General features: G+C 37.5%; 1 protein-coding gene across 8 annotated transcripts in view; it reads left to right on the plus strand.

Annotated features, from left to right (window-relative positions):
- Window positions 1-22,144, plus strand: part of PRKG1 (protein kinase cGMP-dependent 1) — a 1,402,246-nt gene that overhangs the window by 841,353 nt on the left and 538,749 nt on the right. The gene's annotated exons all lie outside the window — the stretch shown is intronic.

The following is a 22,144-nucleotide window of genomic DNA, read 5'->3' on the forward strand; positions in this document are numbered from 1 at the left end:
AACAAGAATGTGTAATACCTACTAAATTATTTTATGTTCCACAAATTGAAAATACTTCTATTGAAGTTATAATATTTAAGAGTCAAGCCATCTCTATGCAAGATCAAAACTTCTATTTTATCTTATTCTTAACTTTCTTTAAGGAAAGGAAAAACACAGCTCACTTCAGCTTAAAAATCTGCTTAAAAACTGAAGCTGCTACTACTTTAAAATCAAAAAGTTTCCTTGTGTCACCTCTCTGAATTTAAACCTATTTTGGTTATATCTGGTAAAATGGAAAGCTGGCAGACACGCTCTTCATACTTTTCACATATTTAAAAGTTAATAAGTCACCTCCTTATTCCTTTTACTAGGATTTGGATAATCTCAAATTCTTTGATTTTTAAACTTTTCATTATATTGTATTCTCATCTCTGTTTACTGTTCTAAATTTCTCCACACATTTTAAGCCTGAGAAAGCCAATCGTGTGCATAAATACTCTTTTATTGGGTGCACGTTTACTTAGTAAAAACGAAACAAGGGATTTGAGTAAGCTTTTCAATCATTAGTAAGGAAATTATTTCAGTACAGTTTAGAAGTTCTTCATTTTTCCTTCCTTCTTGGGTTACTTGCTAGACTCTGTGCAAGTGTGTAAATCTGAATTGAAGAGGACACTACTGATGGTGCCCATGATTTAGTATAACCATGAAATTAAGTCCTGAGTCACATGCCCGGAATCTAAACTAAATCAAGGAGGGCTTAATTGGAATTAGGCAGTAAGCAGAGGAACTTTACTTTGTTCAGTCTCAAGTTCCCAGTTCCACTGGATTCATGTTTCATAGAAATCTGTGTTTAGGGGCTACAGAAAGTGAGAGACTGAATGTGTATTGATTATAGAGAAGATTTTGTAGCCGATGGAACTAACCAAGGAAAGATTAGTTCAAGAAGTAAATCTATGTCCAGCATATAGTGGATGTTTGGCAAACGTTGTATAGGAAGATATTTTTCGGGTTACACTTTTTTTTCATATTTAAGATATTGAAAAAATATTTGTGATGCTGAATTAGAATACAGAAATATCAGGAAATAATTTGGTACATTTAGAACCTTTATTTCAAATGAGCACAGCAGGCCATGACAGATCATGGCCCTTCATGATTCTATATATGATAAAATCCTATTCTTACTTTCATTTTCTAGATAATTACACTGTTAACCTCTCTATGACTCTGAATTGTAAGAGGAGCAAAGTCTATTAAGTATTACTTGTTTTCATTCTATCTTATTCTGACATTAGAAAGGGAAACTGTATTAACTAACAAATACGGAACATTCAGTTCCTTTATAGTATGTACTGTACAATGTATTATTTTTATTATTTCAGAGCATTCACTGGTAATAGCAGTAACCTCACTATGAGAGAATAAGCATGGAGATAGTATGGTGAGATTTTTTAAAAAAGAAATTTCTTTCATAAAATATGTGGGATAATAGACAGATATTGAGTAGGGCCCTGTAAATACTGCTTAATTCTATTTGTAATTGTTTAAATTTTCAAGTGCTACAGCATTTGGAAACTGAGAGGCATGATTCCTTTTCTTAAAATTATCTATGTGTATATACAATTATTAGGGCATGGAGCCTTGAGTATTATAGAATATAGGCAAATTTGTGGCACTGAGGTTTTACATGTATAAAATGAGACCAGCTGCCATATCTATTTCAAATTCAACTGTTTTGCCACCATAATACATTATAAAAGTTCTTTGCCCACAGATTTTATTCTGGACTCTAGGATTCTCATAAGATTTAATTAAACATGCTTGTTAAGTGACTTTTTTCCCATCAGAAATATATAGTTGTACAGTGCACTCTTAACCCAATAAATACAGCAGGCAATGACCCAAGTGGTTTCAGGAGTGAATATTATCTATAAATTCCTCCTTATCATGGCCTCTAGCTTTTGACCACACTTAGTCATGCTCTTCAGAGTTGCCTCTAATATGTATACAACCATTCATTTAACAAACTTTGTATTGTGGACCTAACATGTACAGGGTTTTATGGGGGTTAACTAAGCTACGTAGGCAAAATTCACCTTTGTGATTCCCATGCCTGGAATGTTGGAAGGCCTCAGTGTTTGTTACCCTAAACTGATTCTTACTTTGAAAAATTTGTGTAATTCAAACTCAGCCCTTGCCTTAGCTATGAGAATAGCCACCTAACTCATAGTCATATGCTTAGTCGCCCTTCAATTCATCCTCTTTACCACTGCCAGATTCTTCCTAAAGTATAACTCTATAATCATGTCATTCACTGCTCAAAAACCTTAATGACCTGCTAATGAGTTCAGAATATTGTTCATACTCCTTATCAGGATATGCACGGTCTTCTGCAGTCTGGACCAACAAGACCTTTCCAACCTGATTCCTTATCATTCCCCTTAACATACCGTATACTCTAGTGACGTTACAATTGGCAGTACTGCATAGGGTCAGTTTAAGAGTACAGACTGTGAAGCCTGGCTGACTGGCTACGAATCCTGGTTTTTGCAGCTCCTCCCTGTGTGGCTGTGGGCACATTACTTGAACGCTCTTTGTCTCAGTTTCCTCATCTGTAAAATGGTGCTAATAATGGCTACTACGGCATAGCGCTGTTGGGATAAAAAACATGAATGAATGTATATAAAACATTTAGCACAGAGCTGGGGACGTATTAAGTACTTGGTGATACCCGACGTTATTTTTTTTTTTCTTTTATGCTTTGCTGATGCTGTTTCCTCTGCTTGGAAAGCCCACTTCACCCCCTTACTCCCACTGTTTTATGTGCATGTCCAGATTCTACCTGTCTTTCAAACTCTAGTTTAAATGGTTTTTCTGTTGATCCGGCTACAGTCTGTACACTTACCCACTATGCTGAATTGCTTCTGCCACAATAACATGGAAATGAACCTCATTTGTTTTCAGATGAAATATAAGCAGAGATATAGAAATGTGTGGTTTATGGAATTATTCCAATAACATTGTTCATGATATACACGGCAATGGTGAATGGAAGATTGTCACATTAAAAGGTCAAATTTCAATCTCTGAGCACCAGTCTTAATAATTAAAAGAATCAAGTTGACCTTGTGCTCCAGGACTGTGGAGTTGTGGAGAAGGCCTTGTGTAAAGGCCTTCTATCAGTAAAGTGCTATCAGCAGTCTGTATTTTGTGGTCAAAGAAGCCTTTACATGTGCCTTGTTTTAACCTTGAGAATTATGGCCCATTCCTCAAGCACTTAGCTTTCTGGTGAGACGTTAATGAAGTGGAACGTTTTTGATTCATTGAGAGATGGTTTGAGCATGAATTTTTAAGCATGAGTTTCAAGTACTATTGGAACCCATTTTTAAACAGGCTTCCAGTGTGAGAAGGAAACAGAGACTCCCTGGTGAGATTTAGCAGAAGGGACTGGCCTCCTTTGCAGGGAATTATACATTACCTCTCATTACCTGGGGACTCCAGTGTACTGGGCTCCAGTGAAAAGCAAGATATTTGTCAAGAGGGAAGATGTATAAAGCGTCCTAAACAAGTTTCTTGATTGCAGAAACAGAAATCAACTGAGTTAATAAGCAAAAAGGAATGTATTGGAAATGTTGATAGAGTCAACAGCAGGTTAGGAGACCAGGCTTGGGAATGAATTAGAATCAAAAGAAACATGAGACCCTTAGAAGCTGGAAGCATGAATTTGTCTTGTGATAGAAACTATCGCATTGACTTGCAGTGCGATGATTTATAGCCAAGTGTTTCTTTCTTTCTTGCACTACTGGATCAAAATTTCATCTCTTGGAAGAGAGCAGCTCTTTGTACCAAGTCTAATTTATGTGCTGATTCCCCATTTCTGTTGACAAAGGGAGAAAGACAATCTGGCCCTTCTGCCACCCAAAGCAGAAGGCAGTCACCTAGATCACTATACTCCTGTCTCCCACAGGATAGTAACAGTAGGGCAGGAGTAATCCCCCAAGGGTGATCACAGTTGGTTTAAGGAAGAGAGAATGGATGTAGGACAGGCACAAGATGACAAATGTCCACTCCAGATCGTGGAGGACAGGGGACTTGAAAATTAGCCCAACCAGTATGTCCTAAGCCCCTCAGATTTTGTCTTAGAATCAAACCTGGTCCTTGGTCAAAGCTAAAATTTACAGAAAAGATCATGCTATTTAAAAAGTGTATCTTAATTTATCTTTATCTATAAGCATAACCAATAAACAGAAATGCATTCTAAGAAGCAGAGTGCAAAGTTAAATTGACCCAAAAATCAGCTACAGTTTTTCTCCATTGATTTTTTTACAGAGTGGTTCTTTTAATTACTGGCAGTTTTAACTTGGGATTTTTTTCTTTCTTTCTTTTATAGTTTCCAAAGAGTAGGATCTCCTTGAAATACTAGCAGGAAAAAAAAAAAAAAGAAAAAAAAAATCTCAGATTTCTCTTTCTCTGGAAACATTTATTTTCCTACCTGTCTAGATATAACTTTAAATTTTTTTTTGTCCAAATCTATTCTCCTTTGAAAAAATGTGTAAATTCCATCTCTTCTACTCCCATGTTGCCAGACAAAGTACCATTTAAGAATCGATTGTCAGAAGGAAGTAAACAGGAATAATTGAAATAAAATTGTGAGAGTGGGTTAGGAGTGGAATTGACAGAAGGACATTTAGCTCACCCATAGCTGGTGGGACCATTAGCAAACAAATTCTTGGTCTTTTATTAGCCATCTCCCAGGAAGGACTCTCTGGCTTGCCACAGGCTCTTTGAAGTTCCCAAAATTTTTAAAGCATTGTTTTGTCTGAATTCCATTCCATCAAACCCGACTGAACTATTTCAGATATTGATCTGTTGGTATCAATGCTTCCTGTGGGATTAGCAAGATATCCCGTGATATGGAGAAGTAAAGAAAATATAACACCATTCCCTTCCTTAGGGATTTAAATCATACCCTAAGACTTGACTTTTTTTATCATGAAATAAAACTATTCAAAATCATAGTTCTATTAAATTAATTAAAACACCAACTGTTTAATACAACAGACAATTACAGCTATGGGATATCCAGAAGGGAATGGTCAGTAGTCAGAGATAATTAGAAAAGCCTCCTGGAGGAGGGTGGACTGAACTGGATTCGGAAGAATGGGTGAGATTTGATAGATGGAGAGAAGTGGGAAGGGAAATGTCCTGAGTGAAGGCTAGGACCCTGGCTCAGGAAATTCACACAATCTTTTTCTTCCACAAATATGAGAATGCATGAGGGTTGGCATGTAAAACATACTCATTGTAGGCATGTGATTTCTAAACCTAGCAAAAAATGCAGTGTCTATGATCCTTCAAAATAAAGATAATGCTTAACTGTAGACCATTCCTTCTATAACTCTTTAACCTTATGGTTTATTTTTAACATAAAACTACAGTGATTTAAAAAAAATAAAAAACTTGTTGTTCAGGATAAAATCATAGGTATAATTCCAATGACTTATATGTTTATTAAATTCTCTAAAGCTCAGTATACTGAGACCAGATCTGTTTGATAGTGTCCTAGCACCACCACCCTTCCTTTGATACAAAAGGAAAACATTAAGAAAGGTAGTGAGAAATGAAATACTAGCTCATCTCTCCAACCACTTCAGCATAATCATGAGAAAATTAAAGAGGGAGCTGGCTTGACTCAACCCTAGAGAGGAAAACAGGCAAGTTATGACTGCTCCCCCACCTTTGACCTATTTTTTTTTAATTATGATGTAACTTCGTGGCAGAAAGTGTCATTGTTCTGAAAATCTCCACCTTAATTCTCTGATTTATTTAATAATTTTAAGAAAATTCTCTTTTGCCTTTTTGTTATGTCTAGATGGGTAAAACTGTTTAAGGTTAGGGAAAAAGGCAGAGTAAATTTTCCAGTGTAAAGCATGGAGAGATTAGATGGTGGATATGTAAGTCAGTGACCTTGATGAACAAGAATCAGACTAATTTAATCTTTAAGTGGAATTTCACATACTGCATTATTAGGGTAAAGGCTGAAAAAATATATCTTGGTTTCTTCAACCAGTCAGTGGCATAAAAAAAGAGGAAAAACTTGAAGATATGGGTTAACAATTCTTATACTTCTGTACATACTGTATACTTCTGTATACTTCTGTATAGAACTTCTGTACAGTTCTTGTACTTCTGTACAGTTCTTATATTCTTATACTTCTGTACATACTGTATACTTCTGTATACTTCTGTATACTTCTGTACAGAACTTCTGTACAGTTCTGTAAACTGTTAAGTAAATGGATGGCAGGTGGTGAGAGCCATATTCTCACAGTTAAGAGTGGGAGTTTACAGATAAACAAGGGGAAGAGGCTACAATTATCTATGTGGTAGTAGATGAGTTGGAGGCATCAGTATGAACTCCTGTTTAGCTTAAATATACAGATGGTTACATATAGAAATATTTACAGATATGTGTATATACAAAGGTTAGTATACACATGTATATTTCCTTGCTCTTTCAACTGAGAGGACTTAAAAGTCACAGCACTCCAATAGAAAGTTGCACACCTAGCACCCAGAATCTGGTTCCTAATATTGTTCTCTAATAGAAGGAACCAGGGCTCTTTGGAGAAATGGCTAATTATAAGAGTGGGCAGGAAATATTCAAAATGAGCTTGGAACATCTTGTATCAGAAAGTAAGGACCTTTTTTTTAAAAAAAAAAAAAAAGAGGGGGGGAGGGAGGTATATAGAAGTGACACAGGAGCCAACTGAAAAAACTCCCAATGGCCAAAGCTACAATACTTTGAGCAACAAAATAAAGTGTTATTGGATTATAACCCAAAGTATAAAATATCTATGAATCCATACTGATATAAATAAGTAATTAAATAAGTGATGAAGGAGAAGAGACCAATCTCCACACAGAAGAATTCCAAATAATTTGTGTACATACTCTACCTTCAAAGAGGTAAAGTATAGCTCTCTATAAATTTGTGCCAAGCATAATGACTTTCTTCCAAAGAATGTAGTGTGGAAAGGTTGGGGGGAAGTAACCTTATAATGGAGAAACTTGACAAACTTTACCTAAAACAGATGGTCAAGTTCAATAACAACAGTGATAAGTACTGTGGATAGCATATACCCTTGGTATGATGGAATGAAAAGGGCTCTTTGCCTCTGTGGTCTTTCTCCCCAAAATCTAAAACCTCAACCTAATCATGAAAAAAATGCCAGAAAAAATTTCAGTAGAGGAGCATTCTACAGAATAAGTGACTAGTACTCAGCAAAACTGTCCAGGTTATTAAAAACAAGAAAAATATGAGAAATTGTCACAGTCAAGAGTTGCCTAAAGAGACATCATGACTAAATGTAACGTGGTATCCTGGATGGGGTTCTGGAACAAAAAAAGGGACATTAGATTACAAACTAAGGAAATCTGAATAAAGTACAAACATTAGTTAATAGTGATGTATCAATCAGACATTAGTTAATAATAAAGTACAGACATTAGTTAATAATAAAGTATCAATCTGAATAAAGTACAGACATTAGTTAATAATGTATCAATTAGTTAATAATAATGTCTCAAAAATAATAATGTATTAGTTGATAATGTATCAATACTGTATCAATAATAATGTATCACGACAGACTCTGGGAGGGCTCACGCCATAGAGTACTTCCCAGAACTGCTGCTGCCAGTGTCCTTGTCCCCACAGTGAGCCACACCCACCCCCTGCCTCTGCAGGAGACCCTCCAACACTAGCAGACACCAGAAGCAAGAAGAACTACAATCCTGTAGCCTGTGGAACAAAAACCACATTCACAGAAAGATAGACAAGATGAAAAGGCAGAGGGCTATGTACCAGGTGAAGGAACAAGATAAAACTCCAGAAAAACAACTAAATGAAGTGGAGATAGGCAGCCTTCCAGGAAAATGATTCAGAATAATGATAGTGAAGATGATCCAGGGCCTCGGAAAAAGAATGTAGGCAAACATCGAGAAGATGCAAGAAATGTTTAACAGAGACCTAGAAGAATTAAAGAACAAAGAAACAGAGATGAACAATACAATAACTGAAATGAAAACTACACTAAAAGGAATCAATAACAGAATAACTGAGGCAGAAGAACGGATAAGTGACCTGGAAGACAGAATGGGGGAATTCACTGCTGCAGAACAGAATAAAGAAAAAAGAATGAAAAGATATGAAGACAGCCTAAGAGACCTCTGGGACAAATTAAACGCAGCAACATTCGCATTATAGTGGTCCCAGAAGGAGAAGAGAGAGAGAAAGGATCAGAGAAAATATTTGAAGAGATTATAGTCAAAAACTTTCCTAACATGGAAAAGGAAATAGCCACCCAAGTCCAAGAAGCAGAGCAAGTCCCATACAGGATAAACCCAAGGAGAAACACGCCGAGACACATAGTAATCAAAATGGCAAAAATTAAAAGAAAAATTATTGAAAGCAGCAAGGGCAAAATGACAACATACAAGGGAACTCCCATAAGGTTAACAGCTGATTTCTCAGCAGAAGCTCTAAAAGCCAGAAGGGGGTGGCATGATACACTTAAAGTGATGAAAGGGAAGAAACTACAACCAATATTACTCTACCAGGCAAGGATCTCATTCAGATTCAACGGAGAAATCAAAAGCTTTACAGACAAGCAAAAGCTAAGACAATTCAGCACCACCAAACCAGCTCTACAACAAATGCTAAAGGAACTTCTCTAAGTGGGAAACACAAGAGAAGAAAAGGACCTACAAAAACAAACCCAAAACAATTAAGAAAATGGTAATAGGAACATACATATCAATAATTACCTTAAATGTGAATGGATTAAATGCTCCAAACAAAAGAAACAGGCTTGGGCTTCCCTGGTGGCACAGTGGTTGAGAGTCAGCCTAGCTGCTGATCCTGCGTGTCCGGAGCCTGTGCTCTGCGGCGGGAGAGGCCACAGCAGTGAGAGGCCCGTACCGCAAAAAAAAAAAAAAAAAAAAATCTTCCAACAAACACAAGTCCAGGACCAGATGTCTTCACAGGTGAATCCTATCAAACATTTAGAGAAGAGCTAACACCCATCCTTCTCAAACTCTTCCAAAAAACTGCAGAGGAAGGAACACTCCCAAACTCATTCTATGAGGACACCATCAGCCTGATACCAAAACCAGACAAAAATACTACAGAAAAAGAAAATTACAGACCAATATCACTGATGAATATAGATGCAGAAATCCTCAACAAAATACTAGCAAGCAGAATCCAACAACACATTAAAAGGATCATACACCATGACCAAGTGGGATTTATCCCAGGGATGCAAGGATTCTTCAATATACGCAAACCAATCAATGTGATACACCATATTAATAAACTGAAGAAGAAAACCCATATGATCATCTCAATAGATGCAGAAAAAGCTTTTGACAAAATTCAACACCGATTTATGATAAGAACTCTCCAGACAGTGAGCATAGAGGGAACCTACCTCAACATAATGAAGGCCATATACGACAAACCCACAGCAAGCATCATTCTCAATGGTGAAAAACTGAAAGCCTTTCCTCTAAGACCAGGAAAAAGACAAAGATGTCCACTCTCACCACTATTATTCAACATACTTTTGGAAGTCCTAGCCATGGCAATCAGAGAAGAAAAAAGAAATAAAAGGAATCCAAATTAGAAAAGAAGAAGTAAAACTGTCACTGTTTGCGGATGACATGATACTATACATAGAGTATCCTAAAGATGCCACCAGAAAACTACTAGAGCTTATCAATGAATTTGGTAAAGTTGCAGGGTACAAAATTAATGCACAGGGCTTCCCTGGTGGCGCAGTGGTTGAGAGTCTACCTGCCGACGCGGGGGATTCGGGTTCGTACCCCGGGCCGGGCAGATCCCACATGCCGCGGTGCGGCTGGGCCCTTGAGCCATGGCCACTGGGCCTGCATGTCCGGAGCCTGTGCTCCTCAGTGGGAGAGGCCACAACAGTGAGAGGCCCGCGTACTGCAAAAAAAAAAAAAAAACCCAGAAATCTCTGGCATTCCTATACAGTAATGATGAAAAATTTGAAAGAGAAATTAAGGAAACACACCCATTTACCATTGCAACAAAAAGAATAAAATACCTAGGAATAAACCTATCTAGGGAGACAAAAGACCTATATGCAGAAAACTATAAGACACTAATGAAAGAAATTAAAGATAATACTAACAGATGGAGAGATATACCATGTTCTTGGATTGAAAGAATCAATATTGTGAAAATGACTATACTACCCAAAGCAATCTACAGATTCAATGCAATCACTATCAAATTACCAATGGCATTTATTATGGAGCTAGAACAAAAATTCTTAAAATTTGTATGGAGCACAAAACACCCCGAATAGCCAAAGCATTCTTGAGGGAAAAAAACGGAGCTGAAGGAATCAAACTCCCTGACTTCAGACTATACTATAAAGCTTCAGTGATCAAGACAATATGGTACTGGCACAAAAACAGAAATATAGATCAATGGAACAAGCTAGAAAGCCCAGAGATAAACTCACGCACCTATGGTCAACTAATCTATGACAAAGGAGGCAAGGATATACAATGGAGAAAAGACAGTCTCTTCAAGAAGTGGTGCTGGGAGAACTGGACAGCTACATGTAAAAGAATGAAATTAGAACACTCCCTAACACCTTACACAAAAATAAACTCAAAGGGGATTAGAGACCTAAATGTAAGACCGGACACTATAAAACTCTTAGAGGAAAACATAGGAAGAACACTCTTTTACATAAATCACAGCAAGATCTTTTTTGATCCACCTCCTAGAGTAATGGAAATAAAAACAAAAATAAACAAAGGGACCTAATGAAACTTAAAAGCTTTTGCACAGCAAAGGAAACCATAAACAAGATGAAAAGACAACCCTCAGAATGGGAGAAAATATTTGCAAATGAATCAACAGACAAATGATTAATCTCCAAAATATATAAATGGCTCATGCAACTCAATATTAAAGAAACAAACAATCCAATCCCAAAATGGGCAGAAGACCTAAATAGACATTTCTCCAAAGAAGACATACAGATGGCCAAGAAGCACATGAAAAGCTCTCAACATCACTAATTATTAGAGAAATGCAAATCTAAACTACAGTGAGGTATCACCTCACACCAGTTAGAATGGGCATCATCAGAAATCTACAAACAACAAATGCTGGAGAGGGTGTGGAGAAAAGGGAACCATCTTGCATTGTTGGTAGGAATGTAAATTGATATAGCCACTATGGAGAACAGTATGGAGGTTCCTTAAAAAACTAAAAATAGAATTACCATATGATCCAGCAATCCCACTACTGGGCATATACCCAGAGAAAACCATAATTCAAAAAGACACATGCACCCCAGTGTTCATTGCAGCACTATTTACAATAGCCAGGTCATGGAAGCAAATGCCCATTGACAGACGAATGGATAAAGAAGATGTGGTACATATATACAATGGAATATTACTCAGCCATAAAAAGGAACAAAATTCAGTAATTTGTTGAGACGTGGATGGACCTAGAGTGTGTCATACAGAGTGAAGTAAGTCAGAAAGAGAAAAACAAATTTTATATAGTAATGCATGTATGTGGAACATAGAAAAATGGTACACATGAACCGGTTTACAGGGCAGAAGTTGAGACACAGATGTAGAGAACAAATGTATGGACACCAAGGTGGGGAAAGCCACGAGGGGGTGGGGATGGTGGTGTGCTGAATTGGGCGATTGGGGTTGACATGTATGCACTGATGTGTATAAAATTGATGACTAATAAGAACCTGCTGTATAAAATAAATAAAATTTCAAAAAAAATAAGTAATGTATCAGTAACTATAACAAATATACTATAGTAATGTAGAATGTTAATAATAGGGGAACCTGGGGTTTCCCAGTGGGTATATGGAAGCTCTCTGTACTATCTTTGTATTTTTTTCTTCCAAAAATAAAGATTATTATTAAAATTATTTAAAAGAAAGGGGTGAGGAACTTATTTAAAGATATTTAAGAACTCAAGAAACATATCAACCAATTTGTAATATGTGGACCATTTATAGGAGAAATATTGCTGTTTGGAATGTGCATTTATATTATCAATTTATATTGAAAATATATCATTCAACATTTTCCTCAAGTTGCTAACCGAGTGTACTTAGCCTCAAATGGGTGTATTTTAACTGTACTTAAAATATATTCCAGAGGTTGGCAAAGTTTTTTATAAAGGACCAGATACTACATGTTTTAGGCTTTGCAGGCCAGATGGTGGTGTCACACATATTCAACACTATCTTGTAGGGAGAAATTGGCCTTAGACAATACCTTAATGAATGGGCATGGCTGTGTTTCAATAAAACTTTATTAACAAAAATAGCAGCAGTATTTGGCATAAAGGCTATAGTTTGCTGATCCTTGATTTACTGTAATTTGAATGTTAGTATAAAATGAGGTTCACATTACCTTGGTGATTTTCAGACTCTGTTTTGCAGAATCTAAAAAATTCAGAGAAGGCTTAAGGGACAGAATTGTAGCTGAAACAAGGCGGAGGCAAAATGAACAGAGCTTAAAATATCCCAATATTGCTTCCAGCTGAGAAGTCTGCTTTGGGTATTTTTATATAAGGGAGTTCTGGGTAAGGTTTTGTTTGGGAGGCATAGGTAATGATTATAAGAACTGACTCTGGATTCAGACTATGGGTTCAAATTCTAGTTCCACCATTCCTTACTATCTTTATGACCTGGGACTTGCTCCTCAGTTTCTTCATTGGTAAAATTGGAATAATAGTACACTTGTGTGTACATCAAGTTGTAGTGAAAATGAAGTGTAAAAAGTACTGTGTGGGTAATAATACCTGAATATATGTCAGTTTGTAATGAAAAATAAATGAGAAAATATGTATTGAGACTTATCATAGTAACTGGTACAGAATAATTGCTTACATTTACTGCATTCATTAATAATATTCTTATCATCGCTGACATCAACATAATTTGGTTTTAAAAAAACCAAATATGGAAACTACTGGACCTTAGGGTCTCATTCAATTTAATTGGCCTTGTTTTATGGAAATTAGTACATTTTCAACATTGCTCTTAATGAAGGGCTTTTTTTTTTTTTTGAGGGGGTAGGGAAAACAGCGATTATTGGCTGAAATAGGTCATATTTCTCAGCTGCAATTTCTAAGAATTGCACCAAAAAGCCTGATTTTTTTTTTTTTTTTTTTGCGGTACGCGGACCTCTCACTGTTGTGGCCTCTCCCGTTGCGGAGCACAGGCACTGGACACGCAGGCTCAGCGGCCATGGCTCACGGGCCCAGCAGCTCAGTGGCATGTGGGATCCTCCCGGACCGGGGCACGAACCCGTGTCCCCTGCATCAGCAGGCAGACTCTCAACCACTGCGCCACCAGGGAAGCCCCTGATTCTTAAGATAGCCCCAAGGTGACCCAAATCTTTACTATTCTAGAGCAGACAACCAAATGAAAAATTATTCAGAGATCCTTATAGTCTGCTGTAACATGAGGAGTTAAGTGACAATAGCACCACTGGACTGAGTGAGAGGTGGCCATCTTCCAGTTTCTTGGAAAACAACTTCTGCCCCATTGGCTTCTGCCCCACCTGAGATACATCCCCAAAAAGGTTGGGGAAAAAATAAAACAAGATAAAAAAGAGGAAAAACAAAAAGGACAAACAGATGTTTTTGCATGTAAAATATTAAACAAAACAGAAATACTTAGGTTAAGTATTTGTTCATTTTCTGAATATGAGGAGGTCTCAATAATGATACAGAATTTTAGGGAAATTTGTGACAGTTCACTCTGAGGAGGGATTAAACTAAAAATAACAGAACACTCAATCATTTTTTAAAATAATTCCATGTATACACGGTAAACATCTTTTCTTACAGAAAAAAAGCACTCTCTATTAAGTGTGATATAGGTCTTCCACTTCTGGGAGATTTCATGGTGTTCTCTTGGAAAACCTTCCAACTTAAAACTAATGAGCATGATTAGGTCACAGAGCTAGTGGGTTTTGGTCCATCCCCATATACTATATCCTACTGATGTGCCTTCCCATATCTTCCTCCAGTATTTCACTCCTTCCTCCCATCTTCTAAAATTAGCTCGAACTAAAATAAGAGAAGCAACTAATCAGAGCAGGTTAAGGGAATAGAATCAGAAATTCTCCCTGATCTTGATGACCCCTGTCTATTCTCACCATCCTGAGTCCTGAAATTTCATAATGACCATCCATGGTGCAGTAAATGAACAGAAGAACCCTTTGTATCTTTCCCTGCTCTACATCCAGGAAATAGATTGCATAACTTCAGAAAAGGTGAGAATAATCTATTTTAAGGTACAACTGGAAACGTGTACTCCCCAGGTCGCCCAGGTGCCTCCTTTGCTAGAAGCAAGATTGACTTCCCTCAATTAGAAAACATCTCAGGCTTCTAGACAAATGAGACTGAAGTACATCAAAAGGGATTAGTGCCTGGGGAACCCATTCATCATGTTTTCTTCTATACACATAAGCATTCGAATCTATCAGAGATAAACTGTTGGCACAAATGACTTTCTCAATACCCACAGACAGAAGCTTTTGAATTCCTCAGGTTAAATCTTATTTTGATCTTCTGGCAGGTGTTTTGTATTTGCTTCATGTGAGCTCTCTGTTTCCTTTGAGTTTGACTTTAGTAGTAAAACTGTAATGTGTGTTTCCTACAAAGGCTTTCTCATCTACCGTCCTTGATAGTTGAGAGGTGTGTGTATGTTGCTTTTTATCTTTGTTGTGGTCTTTCATCTTAGATAATAGAGCAGTGATAACATGACAGGATATTTGCAAGCCCCTTTTCCTTGATATCTCCTTGTCCTTTACATATGTGAATATACTCAGGTTCTTTTGAAGTCTTACCCCAAAACGCAAGTTTAAATCATATTGATGGCTTCTTATTCTAGGGCACAGCTGGCTGAAATGCACACTTATCTCTTGCTGTAGCAAAAGATCTGATCTACTCAACAAGAGCTTGTCCTTCTCCATATGTCTCGTACTCCAAGGGCAATTTGTAGTAAACCAAATTTTCTAAATTGGTTTAGGAAATTATATTCTTGCTTTAATTGCTTATTTTTATATGTTCTTTTTAGGAAAAATTATGAAAGATTAAGAATAGTCCAGAGAATCAGTTTTGAAGATACATATTAGAGTTATATATTCTTGCCTGGTGGATGTTCCTGTAGTGAAGGACTAAGTTGGTGATTGAGTAGATACGGAGTGTGTGTATATCACGCCACTTGTGTATGGTGCAAAATTTGGATGTAGTAAGAACTTGAGTTAATGATGGAAACCAGTGTACCAGTGTACTCAGATGTGGAAAATACAGTCTGGTCAATCAATAACTTACTGAATTCCTTTTATATTCCAGGCCTCTGCTAGGTGCTTTCATTATTACTAAATATAACTGAAACAAATATTTATCAAATACTTATTAAATATCAGGCATTGTGCTGGACACTTTCTATGCACTGATTTATTTACTCCTCACAAAAACCCTGTGAGGTAGTTTTATATCTGTGCTCAGTTTACAGATGGGAAAATGGATGTAAAAGTGATTGAGCGTTCATCCTAGGTCAAATAGTTTGCAGGTGGCAGAGTCAACATTTGAATGTAGGTCATGAGATACTAAGGTAGTAGAGTTCTTTACAGAATTCACCTCTTTAGATTCAAATGTATGCAAACTATGACTCTATCTTTCTTAAGCCTATATCTGTTGAGAAAGAACACTAATAAAAGAAAAAACTGCTTTAAAAATTAAGGTTTTGAAAGTCAATTAAATATAATAGGCAGTGGGGCATGAAAAAATATATGGGTAATAGGATCCTTGGAAGGTACTATGACACAAAAAGTGATTCTCTGATGCAGAAAAAATGAAGAGCTCAAGGCTACCAGCTAAAGTATTATGGTTTCCCTTTCAATATTCATTTAAGATGATGCTGAGAATATCCTGGAGAACAAAACAATCTCAGAAGTCGTGTTCCAGTGGGCACGATCTGTGTTTATTTGTTACTTTGTGCTACTGGTGGTGAGCAGGCTATGTGAGCAATAACTACTGCAAGGTCCATGGCTTCCCAAAACGTGGGAAGGGAAGATAGCGCAGCCCGAGGAACCAGAGACAGAGCCAGTGTTGGCAGAGAGTACCTGCTGGCACATGGAGAGCAGATGATGGGACTGGGCAGAGTGGAGACTCCATCCAGCCATAGGGAACCAAGAGTTCAGTACCGGAAGCAGGTGTCCTCTATCTTCCATGCACTATTGGACAAATGTGTCAAGCAACAGTGGGCAATAGGTTTTTCAGAATGAGACCATCAGGGAATCCTCCACATCTATTATGTAGTCTGTCCACTTTGCATTCGATTTGGCTATTTTATGTTGTTTTCTGTTAAAGTTCTCAGTAAAGCATGGGGTAAAAGTGCTTGTTTTATAAGTGTGCTTATTGCATAATTTAAATATTCTTCAAAGTACTGGAAAATAGTTGCATTTCAAGGCTGGAGGTGGAATGCAGTGAAGAATAAGCATAGAGAAACCCTAAAGTGACAATATTCCCGTTAAAAAAAACCAAAAAAGAATGACAGTTTCCACAGATGTACTGCAGGAGGGATCATTGTGATCTGAAATAGATGCATTTTAGAGATGAGTCTTGAAGTTGCCTTCAGAGTACAAGTATGGTTTCTCTAGGCTTGGAGGAGTTGAGCCATCTGGCTGGGAGAACAGCATGAACAAATACCCAAGGAGATTAATAATTTACCACAAATAAGAATAATTGTCATGCAGAATAAAGGGTTATGATGATGTGATAACTAAAATGGGATGACTCAGGCAGTTGGGAATACAAGGCTGAAGGGCAGGGAAAATTTAGGGATATGGGTATAGCTAGCTCTCTCTGCACGGTATCAGGAGTTGAAACCCTAGCAGTAAATTATTTCACTTGCAGTCAACAAAGCTGATTCAGGTTTATGAAGCTTGAAGCCTATGTAATTTGAAGTATACTGTTTAAGGAAAAGAATACACAATTACAAATGCAAACCTGCTAAAGCCCTTCACAGGCCTTGAAAGGAGCCAGTTAAGTGAGAGACCCTGAATTCTAAGCTTCATTGACTTTTGGAATATTGGCCTTTGTTGTTTTTTATAAATTTATTTATTTATTTTTGGCTGTGTTGGGTCTTCTTTGCTGTGCGCGGGCTTTCTCTAGTTGTGGCGAGTGGGGTCTACTCTTCATTGCAGTGCGCGGGCTTCTCATTGTGGTGGCTTCTCTTGTTGTGGAGCACGGACTCTGGGCATGCAGGCTTCAGTAGCTGTGGCACGTGGGCTCAGTAGCTGTGGCTCACGAGCTCTAGAGCGCAGACTCAGTAGTTGTGGCTCACGGGCTTAATTGCACTGGGGCATGTGGGATATTCCCGGATCAGGGCTCGAACCCGTGTCCCCTGCATTGGCAGGCAGATTCTTAACCACTGCTTTACCAGGGAAGTCCCTGGAATATTGGCCTTTGACTAGAGCAGCACTGACCAACAGAAATATAGTGTGAGCCACATGTGCAATTTTAAATTTTTTATCATGAACATTGAAAAAGGTAAAAATAAACGTGAAATTTTTATAATATACTTTATTTAATCCAACATGTCTGAACTATTATCATTTCAACATGTAATCAACATAAAAATATTAACGAGATATTTTACATTCTTTTTCTTCATAACAGGATCTTTGAATTCTGGTGAGTATTTTATACAGAGATCATATATCAGTTAGGACTAGCCACATTGCAAGTGTTCAATAGCCTCGAGTGTCTAGTAGCTATCGTACTAAAGAGCACGTAATAGAGTCTTGCTATCCACTGTGAGATCTGTGAGTCAGCATCATCATCATCATCATCTGAGAGCTAGTTAGAATGCAACATCCCAGACCTCACTCCAGACCTACTGGATCAGAATATGCAATTTCAATAAGGTCCCCAGACGATTCATGTGTATGTTAAAGTTTGAAATGTACTGCTCTGGAGAACTAATAATAGAGTCTCTGAAAAACAGCTGCAGAAAGAAGAGACATAGAAGTTCTCTCAAAGAAATCCCAAAAGAGGCAATGTTGAAAAAATAATCAATGGAGAAGGTTTCTTGGATCAAGAGGACAGCAGTAAGAAATGACACAGCAAAATTGAAGAGAAGGGTTAGAATTAAGATTCGTGGGGCTTCCCTGGTGGTGCAGTGGTGAAGAATCCGCCTGCCAATGCAGGGACACGGCTTAGAGCCCTGGTCAAGGAAGATCCCACATACCATGGAGTAGCTAAGCCCGTGCTCCACAATTACTGAGCCTGTGCTCTAGAGCCCACGAGCCACAACTACTGAGCCCACGTGCCTAGAGCCCATGCTCCACAACAAGAGAAGCCACCTCAATGAGAAGCCCGTGCACCGCAACGAAGAGTAGCCCCAGCTGTCTGCAACTAGAAAGCCCGCACATGTGCAGCAACAAAGACCCAATGCAGCCAAAAATAAAAAAAAAAGATTCGTCATTGTCAGAATTATAACTAAATAATAACAACTATCATCATCATCACCTTCACCACCACCTCCATCATCATCATTACCATCGTCATCATCATTCTTTGTAGCCCATTGGTAAACTGAGTGATTTCAGGAGAGAGGTGTAAAAAAAAAAAAATGAACGTGGAAGGGTTAAGAATGCATCGACAGATGAGTGGATAAAGAAGATGTGGTACATGTATACAATGGAATATTACCCAGCCATAAAAAAGAATAAAATAATGCCATTTGCAGCAACATGATGGACCTAGAGATTGTCATACTGAATGAAGCCAGTCAGAGAAAGACAAATATCATATGATATCACTTATATGTGGAATCTTAAAAAGGAAAAGATACAAATGAACTTATTTACAAAACAGAAACAGACTCACAGACATAGAAAACAAACATATGGTTACCAAAGGGGAAAGGTGAAGGGAGAGATAAATTAGGAGTTTGGGGTTAGCATATATATACTACTATATGTAAAGTAGGTAATCAACAAGGACCTACTGTATAGCACAGGGAACTCTACTCAATATTCTGTAATAACCTATATGGAAAAAGAACCTAAAAAAGAATGGATATACATGTATGTATAACTGAATCACTCTGCTGTACACCTGAAACACAACCTTGTAAATCAACTATACCCCAATATAAAATAAAAATTAAATTAAAAAAAATAATGCACCATGAAGTGAGTTTAGATTACTTTTGGGCAGTGAAAAGACAGCACAGACATGAAGGTTATCATGGTGTATTGAAAACATTGAACATTATCCAAGCAGTAGTTGTAGGAGTTTTTCAGGCTAATTATGAATCACTTATACTAAATGTATCCCCCTCCGTTATTCTGTCCTTGATACCCCAGCTTGAATGATGCTAACTCTAATCATACAGCAACTTCAGAATACATTTAGAACGATTCTGAAGCTTTATTATTGAAAAGCTTTGTTATGTGGATTCACAGCTAGAGATGAAAAATGATCCTTCTTAAGCTGCTTAACCGAACACCTTTATGCCTACGGCCCGGTTAGTGATGCAATGCTATGGCTGACAGTGGCTGAAAAGAGAGGCGTGCCATCCTTGCAATGCTTCATAACTTCTGTGATTGCAAAGTATTTGTTTAATTATTAGGACATCTCTCATTGCTGTTGCAAATGTTATTTACTCACTTTTGCTGTTGATATAGTCCTTTTTTATTTGGATTCAAGAAAACGTAAATGTTTTTAATTGGAATATCAACAGCATATGAGGATTCAAATGAGTTTGTTTCATTCTGTGAGCAAAGATGTTGTTATTGTGGTTGCTGTTAGAATGTTTTTTTTCCAGAAAGTGTTTGGTTGATTTAGCAAACTGAGTGCTCCCGTGTATAAAGAAAAGCCCAGATACGTGGGACCACATATTCAACTTTGTATTTCTATAATCGGGTTAATGTCTGGAACATAATTGGCACTCAGTAAATAACACAAGGTGGATGGCAAGTTGAGTGGATGGATGGCAATGCAGCAGTTATTTCCCCTACTTACATAGCTGATCCAAAACCAATGCTTTCAGGATGTTTCATTATCTTGATTAAACTAACCAGTTAATCCAGTGAAACCCCCCATTTTACTTGTGTACTTAAAAGTTGAAGTTGACCTTTTAATACTGGTTGATCTAGACAAGTGTTTATTTGTGTAGATAACAGCATAAAAAGACAGGAACTGGTCATTATGAGTTATGTGGAAGTGTTCTTCTATGTCTTTATTCTTAAGGATAACAATAACAATTTTTAAATAACCCTTCAAACGATTTCATAGTATATTCCGTTTCTCCTTTATGAACAGTGAACACACAGGCAGAAAATTATGTGCTACATAATCTGAAACACAAATGTGGTGTAAGACTCAATCTTATGGTGGTTTAAGATGCTAATCATTAAACACATGTGGAATATATACTGTGTGCCAGTTACTGTGCTAGGCCTTGGGGACATATATAATAGTTGGGAAAGACAGTTTCTCAACTCACTTTACTTGTGTACAAGTATTATATTATATGGTCAGATTATATAAAGTACAATCAGTGAATGAGTAAAAAACAAGCAAACAGAGGAGGCCATAAGCTCTTACTGGGCTATCAAGGAAAACTTCAGAAATAGGAATATTTTAATTGAGCCTAGAAAGAAGATGAACATGGGGAAAGAGCATTCCAGCAAGTTCAAAGGTAGACACAAGGTTCTTTTGGGGTTGGTAATATCCAGGGGCAGTAAGAATGGAGTCTGTTGGATGGAGTGTGGGGTGCAGTAGAAGAGTAAGTTGGGTCTGGCTTGTGGAAGACTTTGTAGGGTCTACTAGGAAGTTTGGTTTTTAATCTATGGAACACAAGCAACTATCAGATGTTTGTGAAGTGACAAAGTATCATGGTTAGATTTGGTTTATAGATGATGGATTTTAACAGGTTGAACTTATGGCAACAGGAGAGGTATGCAATGATGAAAGCTGAACCAGAAAAGCGGGAAGAATCAAAGACAGTGCAGATGTTTTCAGCTTGTGGAATAGCATGGATGCCATGGCTGGGTCAAGAAACTGTGAGGGAACCCACCAGAGGCCAGTTTCCTGTTCTGCACATTTCACATAAGGCTTTCACGTCGGAACTTACTTCTATCTCTAGCTTTATGATGAAGATGGCCGCTTCAGAGGAAATAAATAAATATATATATATATATTGCTTTTATTCAATTTCATGCCTACCCTAAAGTTGTTTAGAAAACCTTTTTGGGGACTTCCCTGGTGGTGCAGTTCTTAGGAATCTGCCTGCCAGTGCAGGGGACATGGGCTCAATCCCTGGTCCAGGAAGATCCCACATGCTGCGAAGCAACTAAGCCCATGCTCCACAACTACTGAGCCTGCACTCTGGAGCCCTCGGGCCACAGCTACTGAGCCCATATGCCACAACTACTGAGGCCCGTGCACCTAGAGCCCGTGCTCCACAGCAGGAGAGGCCGCCACAGTGGGAAGCCCGGGCACCGCAGTGAAGAGTGGCGCCCGCTCATCACAACTAGAGAGAGCTTGCCGCAGCAATGAAGACCCAACGCAGCCAAAAATTAGAAATAAATTAATTAATTAATTTTTATAAAAGGAAAACAAAACCTTTCTGGTATGCTTCTCCCTCTCTAGGTAAAGCACTAGTCTAAACTGTAGAAGTGTTAGGGAAGGTTATTAGATCTCTAATAAGTTATCACTTCTTGTACAGTTTTTTAAAAAAACTTGAAAATATATTTAGTCGAAAATTAATCCTTTGTTTTGGTCCTTTGTTTTTCTTTAGTTTTTGCCTCCCTAAATTTTTTGTGAATTTAAATACCGAGAAATATTATTGTTAATATTTTTGAGATAAGCAACCTGGTGGATTTATTTTGCTGGCACATAATTTATATTTTCTTTCTCTTTAAGTGAAGTTCATTATGAAATTAAAGCAGAATAATTTCAAGATTGCTAAGGAATAGATTTAATTCAGTTTGACAAAATACACAATTCAACAAGGTATCATCAGTACTGTGGGAAAACCTGAAA

The sequence above is a fragment of the Stenella coeruleoalba genome (genome assembly GCF_951394435.1).
Source record: "Stenella coeruleoalba genome assembly, chromosome: 16".
Lineage (NCBI taxonomy): Eukaryota > Metazoa > Chordata > Mammalia > Artiodactyla > Delphinidae > Stenella > Stenella coeruleoalba.